Source organism: Meles meles, chromosome 7, assembly GCF_922984935.1.
Source record: "Meles meles chromosome 7, mMelMel3.1 paternal haplotype, whole genome shotgun sequence".
NCBI lineage: Eukaryota > Metazoa > Chordata > Mammalia > Carnivora > Mustelidae > Meles > Meles meles.
The window spans coordinates 94345702-94353730 of NC_060072.1; the positions used below are offsets into that span (position 1 = coordinate 94345702).

Sequence of the window (8029 nt, forward strand, 5' to 3'; positions counted from 1 at the left end):
AAAATCCTAAAAAAAAATAAAGAAAGAAAATAAAAGAGAAAGAGAGCAAGAAAAGAAGGAAAGAAAGAGAAAGAAAGAAAGAAGAAAGAAAGAAAAGAGAAAGAAAGAAAAGTCTCAAATTCACAGCCTAACCCTACACGTAAAGGACCTGGGGAAAGAAGAGCAAAGAAACCCTAAACCCAGCAGGAGAAGAAAAATCATAAAAATCAGAGCAGAAATCAATGAAATAGAAACCACAAGAACAGTAGAACAGATCAATGAAACTAGGAGCTGGTTCTTCAAAAGAATTAATGAGGTTAATAAACTCTTGGCCAGACTTCTCAAAAAGGAGACAGAGGACTCAAATAAATAAAATCATGAATGAAAGAGGAGAGATCACAATCAACACCAAAGAAATACAAACAATTATAAGACCACATTATGAACAACTAAACGCCAGCAAATTTGACAATCTAGAAGAAATGGATGCATTCCTAGAGACATATAAACTACCACAACTGAACCAGAAAAAAAAATAGAAAACCTGAACAGACCCAAAACCAGTAAGGAGATTGAAGCAGTCACCAAAAATCTCCCAACAAACAAGAGCCCAGGGCCAGATGGCTGCCCAGGGGAATTCTACCAAACATTTAAAGAAAAATTAATACTTATTCTCCTGAAATTGTTACAAAAAATATAAATGGAAGGAAAACTTCCAAACACATTCTATGAGGCCAACATTACCTTGATCCCAAAACCAGACGAAGTCCCCATCAAAAAGGAGAATTACAGACCAGTATCCCTGATGAACACAGATGTAAAAATTCTCACCAAAATACAAGCCAGTAAGATCCAACAGTATATGAAAAGGATTATACACCACAAAGAAATGGGATTTATTCCTAGGCTGCAAGGTTGGCTCAACATCTACAAAGCAATTAATGTGGTACAAATACATTAAAAAAAGAAAAAAACAAACAAACAATACTCTCAATAGATGCAGAAAAAGCATGTGACAAAGTATGGCATCCTTCCTTGATCAAAACTCTTCACAGTGTAGGGTACATACCTCAATATCATCAAAGCCATATATGAATAACCCATAGAAAATATCATTCTCAATGAGGAACAACTGAGAGCTTTTCCCCTAAGGTCAGAAACACGGCAGAGATGTCCGCTATTACCACTGTTATTCAGCATTGTGCTAGAAGTCCTAGCCTCGGCAATCAGCCAACAAAAAGAAATAAAGAGCGTCCAATTTGGCAAAGATGTCAAACCCACACTCTCTGAAGATATGATACTTTATGTGGAAAACTCAAGACTCCACCTCAAAACTGCTAGAACTCATATGGGAATTGAGTAAAGTGTCAGGATATAAAATCAATGCACAGAAATCAGGTGAATTTCTATGTACCAACAACAAGGCAGAAGAAAGAGAAATTAAGGAGTCAATTCGATTTACAATGGCACCCAAAGCTATAAGATGCCTAGGAATAATTCAACCAATGAGGCAAAAAACCCACGCTCAGAAAACTCTATAATATTCATGAAAGAAATTGAGGAAGACACAAGGAAATGGACAAAAAATGTTCCATGCTCATGGGCTGGAAGAACAAATATTGTGAAAATGTCAATGATGTCTAGGGCAATCTACACATTTAAAGCAATCCCTATGAAAATACCATCAATTTTTTCAAAGAAATGGAACAAATAATCCTAAAACTTGTATGGAACCACAAAAGTCCCCAAATAGCCAGAGGAATATTGGAAAACAAAACCAGAGTTGGCGGCATCACAATTCTGGACTTCAAACTCTATTAAAAAGATGTGATCCTCAAGACAGTATGGTACTGGCACAAAAACAAACACATTGATCAATGGAACAGAATAGAGAGCCCATAAATGAACCCTTCACTCTGTGGTCAGCTAATCTTTGACAAAGCAGAAAAGAATATCCAATGGAAAGAAGACAGTCTCTTTAACAAATGATGTTGGGAAAACTGGACAGACAGATGCAGAAGAATGAAACTGGACCATTTCTTTACCCCACACACAAAAATAGGCTCAAAATGGATGAAAGACCTCAATGTCAGACAGGACTCCATCAAAATCCTTGAGGAGAATACAGAGAGCAATCTTTTCAATTTCAGACACAACAACTTCTTCCTAGAAACTTCACCAAAGGCAAGGGAAGCAAGGGCAAAAGTGAACTATTGGGACTTCTTCAAGACAGAAAACTTTTGCACAACAATGGAAACCGTCAACAAATCCAAAAGACAACTGACAGAACCGGAGAAGATATTTGCAAATGACATATCACATAAAGGGCTGGTATCCAAAATCTTTAAAGAACTTATCAAGCAACACCAAAGAATAAATTTTAATCCAATCAAGAAATGGGCAGAAGATATGAAAAGATATTTCTGCAAAGAACACATTCAAATGGCCAACAGACACATGAAAAAGTGCTCCACATCAGTCAGCATCAGGGAAATACAAATCAAAACCTCAATGAGATACCACCTCACCCCAGTTAGAATGTCTAAAATTAACATGTTAGGAAACTACAGATGTTGGTGAGGATGCAGAGAAAAGGGAACCCTCCTACATGTTGGTGGGAATGCAAGTTGGTGCAGCCACTCTGGGAAAAAGTATGGAGGTTCCTCAAAAAGTTGAAAATAGAGCTATCCTACAACCCAGCAATTGCATTATTGGATATTTACTGCAAAGATACAAATGTAGTGATCCAAAGGGGCATGTGCACCTGAGTGTTTATAGCAGCCATGTCCACAATAGACAAACTATTCCAAGAGCCTAGATGTTCATCAACAGTTGAATGGATAAAGAAGAGATAGTGTATATATATGCAATGGAATATTATGCAACCATCAAAAATGAAGTCTTGCCATTTGCAATGATATGGATGGAACTAGAGGGTATTATGCTAAGCGAAATAAGTCAATTAGAGAAAGACCATTATCATATGATCTCATTGATATGAGAAATCTGAGACACAAGACAATGAATAATAGGGGAAGGGAAAGATGAAACCAGAGAGGGAGACAAACCATAAGAGACTCTTAATCTCAGGAAATGAACTGAGGGTTGGAGTGGAGGTGGGTGGGAGGGATGGGGCATCTGTGTGATGGACATTGGGGAAGGTATGTCCTACGGTGAGTACTATGAATTGTGTAAGACTAATGAAACAGAGACATGTACCCCTGAAACAAATAATGCATTATATGTTAATTAAAAAAATTTTTTTAAATTTAAAAACTGGGTGGCTCGGTCATTAAGCATCTACCTTCTACTCAGGTTATGATCCCAGGGTCCTGGTTTTGAGCCCCACATCAGACTCCCTGTTCAGTGGAAGCCTGCTTCTCCCTTTCCCACTCCCCCTGCTTGTATTTCCTCTCTTTCTATGTCTCTCTGTGTCAAACAAATAAAAACTTCAAAAATAAATAAATTAAATAAAAATTTTAAATTTAAGTATCAATAAAACTGACTAACCTTTGGCCAGACTCATTAAAAAAAATAGGACTAAGAAATCACAAATGAAAGAGGAGAAATATCAACACCACAGAAATACAAAGAATTTTAAGAGAATATTATGAAAAAGTATATACCAACAAATTGGACAGCCTGGAAGAAATAGATAAATTCCTAGAAATATATAAATTATCAAAAGTCAAATAGGAACATAGTGGAAAATTTTAACAGACTGATAACCAGCAGAGAAATGAAATCATTAATCAATAATCTCCCAACAAACAAGAGTCCTGGTCCAGATGGTTTCCCAGGTGAACTCTACTCAACATTCAAAGAATAGTTAATACCTATATTTCTTGAACTGTTCCTAAAAATAGAAATTGAAAGAAAACTTCTAAATTCATTCTTTGAGGCCAGTATTACCCTTATACCAAAATCAGACAAAGATTCCATTAAAAAAGAGAACTATAGGCCAATATCCCTGATGAAAATGGATGTGAAAACTCTCAACAGAACACTAGCAAATTGAAAAACATACTAATAGAATCATTTAACATGATCAAGTGGGATTTATTCTTGACCTGACAGGGTGGTTCGAGATCCATAAATTGATCACTGTGATACAACATATTAATAAAAGAAAGGATAAGAACCATACGATCCTTTCAATAGATGCAGAAAAAGAATCTGACAAGTACAACATCCATTCATGATAAAGAAAAACTCTCAAGAAAGTTGGGAGAGAGGAAGCAAACCTCAACATAATAAAGGCCATATATGAAAACCCCAAACTATATATCATCCTCAATGGGGAAAAAACTGAGCATTTTTTCTCTATGGCCAAAAGCAAGAACCAGGATGTCCACTGTCACCACTCTTATTTAACATATTAGCAGAAGTGATAACCTCAGCAATCAGACAACAAAGAGAGATAAAAGACATCTAAATTGGGAAAGAAGTCAAACTTTCACTTTTTGTAGATGCTATGATACTCTATATAGAAAACCCAAAAGACCCCACCAAATAATTGCTAGAACTGACAAATTCATTCAGTAAAGTTGCAGGATACAAAGCCAATGTACAGAAATCTGTTGCATTTGTATATATCAAAAAATGAAGTGGCAGAAAGAAAAATTGAGGAATCAATACCATTTACAATTGCACCAGAAAACAATAAGATACCTACATGAAAGAGCTGTACTCTGATAACTATTGAACACTGATGAAAGGAAGTGAAAATAGCACAAGGAAATGGAATGCCATTCAATGCTCATGGATTTGAAGAACAAATATTGTTTAACTGTCTACAATACCTAAAGTGACCTATCCATTTAATACAACTCCTATCAAAATACCAACAGCATTTTTCACAGAACTAGAACAATCCTAAAATTTGTATGGAATGACAAAAGGCCTCAAATAGCCAAAGCAACCTTGAAAAAAGGCAGAGCTGGGTGCACAGTAATGCCGACTTGGAAGTTATATTACAAAACTGTAGTGATGAAAACAGTACAGCACAAAAACAGACAGATCAGTGGAACAGAATATGAAGCCCCAAAATGAAACAACAACTTTATGATCAACAAAGCTTTGACAAAACAGGAAAGAATATCCAATGAGAAAAAGACAGTCTCTTCAAAAATGGTGTTAGGAAAACTGGACAGCAACATGCAAAAGAACGAAACTGAACCACTTTCTTACACCATACACAAAAATTAAATTCAAAATGGATGAAGGACCTAAATGTGAGACAGCACATTTACGTTTGTAGCAGCATTATCAACAGTAGCCAAATTATAGGAAGAGCCCAAATGTCCATTAACTAATGAGTGGGTAAAGAAAATATGAGGTGTGTGTGAGTGAGTGTGTGTGTGTGTGTGTTGTTATAATAAGTAAAATAAGTCAATCACAGACAGATAAATACCTTATGATTTCACTCATATGTGGAATTTTAAAAACAAAACAATCAATCTTAGGAGGAAACAGAGTGGCAAACCAAGAAACAGACTCTTAACTATAGAGAACAAACTGATGGTTACCAGGGGGAGTTGGGTGCAGGGAATGGGTGAAATAGGTGATGGGCATTAAGGAGGACATTTGTAACTTGCACACATGTAGTATGTAGGAATTGAGCCACTCAGTTGTACATCTGAAACGAGTATTGCATTATATGTTAACCAACTGGAATTTAAATAAAAATTTTTAAAAAGAAGCAAATGTGAACATTTAAATCCTCAAATCCTTTACTATTCACATACTCTTTCTTTCTGTTTTATTTCTCAACAGTAGATTTTGCTTAAAGAAAATAAAAAGCATCATGAGAAATAATACAATGATTACAGAGTTCATTCCCTTAGGCATCTCAGATGACCCACAGCTTTATCTTTTTATTTGTGGCTTATGTATTAAGTGTCACTGGAAACCTAACCATCATCATCCTCACCTTGATAGACTGTCATCTCAAGGCACCTATATAGTACTTCCTGCAGAATTTCTCCTTCTTAGAAATCACATTCACCAGTGTCTCTATCTCAAGATTTTGGGGGGCAGTCATTACAAATATCAAGACCATTTCCTATAACAATTGTTTAGCTCAACTATTTTTATTCATCTTCATGGGTGTTTCTGAATTTGTTCTTCTCACTGCCATGTCTTTTGATCGTTATGTTGCCATCTGCAAGCCTCTTCATTACACCACCATCATGAGCAAAATAATCTGCACCCTGCTTGTCTTTGGGTCCTGGCTTGGGAGGATTTCTTACCATTTTCCCACCACTCATGTTCATCCCCCAACTAGATTTCTGTGCTTCCAATGTACTTGCTCATATCTCTTGTGACTATTTGCCCATTTTACAACTCTCATGCTCAGATACATGGCTTTTAAAGATGACTGGCTTTTACTTTGCTTTTGTCACTCTGCTCTTCACTTTGGCATTAGTGATTCTCTCCTACCTGTGCATCCTTAGCATGATCCTGAGAATCCCATCTGCTAGTCAGAGGAAAAAAGGCTTTCTCCATGTGCTCCACTCACTTGATTGTCATTTCCATCTCTTATGGGAGCTGTATATTCATGGATGTCAAGCCTTCAGCAAGAGAAATAGCATCACTGACCAAAGGAGTAGCTATTCTCAACACCTCAATTGTCGCCCCCCCATGTTGAACCCTTTTATTTATGCCCTGGTGAACCAGCAAGGAAAACAAGTTTATAAAAACTTACTTAACATTGTTGTTGAGAAAGAAGTGAAAATATGTATTAACACGAATGGATGTCATTGTGAAGATTCAGCAAAGAAAAAATAAAATTTCAACTTCTACAATATCCTTCCATATCCATCTCAGAGATACTCGCAGGGCTGAGCACTTTGTTGAAGATTTCTTTAAACTGAAAGTAACCATGTTGTGTCTTTCCTTCAAACTGTCTGCAGGTTCCATTTTCTCACTTATTTAAGGTTCCAAATAGAAATTCCATGGCTATAAAATATAAGCTATTTTCTGATTGTTCTGAATAATAAAAATATTGCCTTGTATTGTATACTGGAATGGTGAATGTGTAAACACTGTCTTAATCAAGTCTTAATTTTTTTGTTACTAATATCACAGTTTCTTTCCTAAAGTTATAAAAAATATGAAATTAGCTGTAACAACCATATTTTTTGCACACCATCTTCAGTGCCTGTCCAATTCTCCAATTCAGCTTGTTGACTTGAGGGTTTCTATTACTACAAATGATTTGAAGGTCATATGTCTTCTGTTTTCTAGTTATACTTAAGGCATGTGACATGCCATTTTTTACATACTCTCCTTCTTTATCTGCATTATTTTTAAATATATAATAGGTGAATAGTTAGGTGAATTAGTGTAATGATGACACTCATGCCACCAGGACATTTGATGGGAATTCCATAAAATCTGTTCTATAGAGAACATTATTATTGTGCCTTATGCTAAACTAGATATGTCCTAAACCACATCACATTTAATCTTCACAGGTATATGGCAAATTAGACTAATTATCTCTTCTTTACAAGTGTGTAAATAGATGTTCAAAAAAGTTGCACTATTTGCCTGAGGTCTTCAGCTATAACAGCCAGTATCATAACCTGATTTGAAAAATGAAACAAACTGACAAAAAATTATTTGCTTTAGTATATATACAATTGAAACTCACTAAAGACCTCCATATTTTGCATAGCTTTCACAAAGGACCTGCATAATTTTACTGGTGCTTTTCATTCATACTATCTCATTTGGACATGACTATATTATTGTAGTCTAGTCAGAGATGGTACTAACCCCTATTACTATACTTGGCATACAAATTAGAACATTAACTAAAATAAGAATTTCTTCAACTGCTGTTGGTTATGAACAATACTATGAGTGAGAAAAAAAATCTAAAGTATGAGCATTATTATGACACTAAAACTTCTTTTTAGAAGTCAGATTAAAAATAATGGAGTGAATGAATAGACTTTGTACAACGTGGTACATCACCAGTTTAAAAAACACGCCATTGAATAGAGATGCATTCAGTAGAGATCTGCATTAGGAATTAAGATAT

At 35.5% G+C, this 8029-nt stretch overlaps 1 pseudogene; it reads left to right on the forward strand.

The window, feature by feature from the left end:
- Positions 1–6083: 6083 nt before the first annotated feature.
- Positions 6084–6628, forward strand: LOC123946438 (annotated as a pseudogene).
- Positions 6629–8029: the final 1401 nt, after the last annotated feature.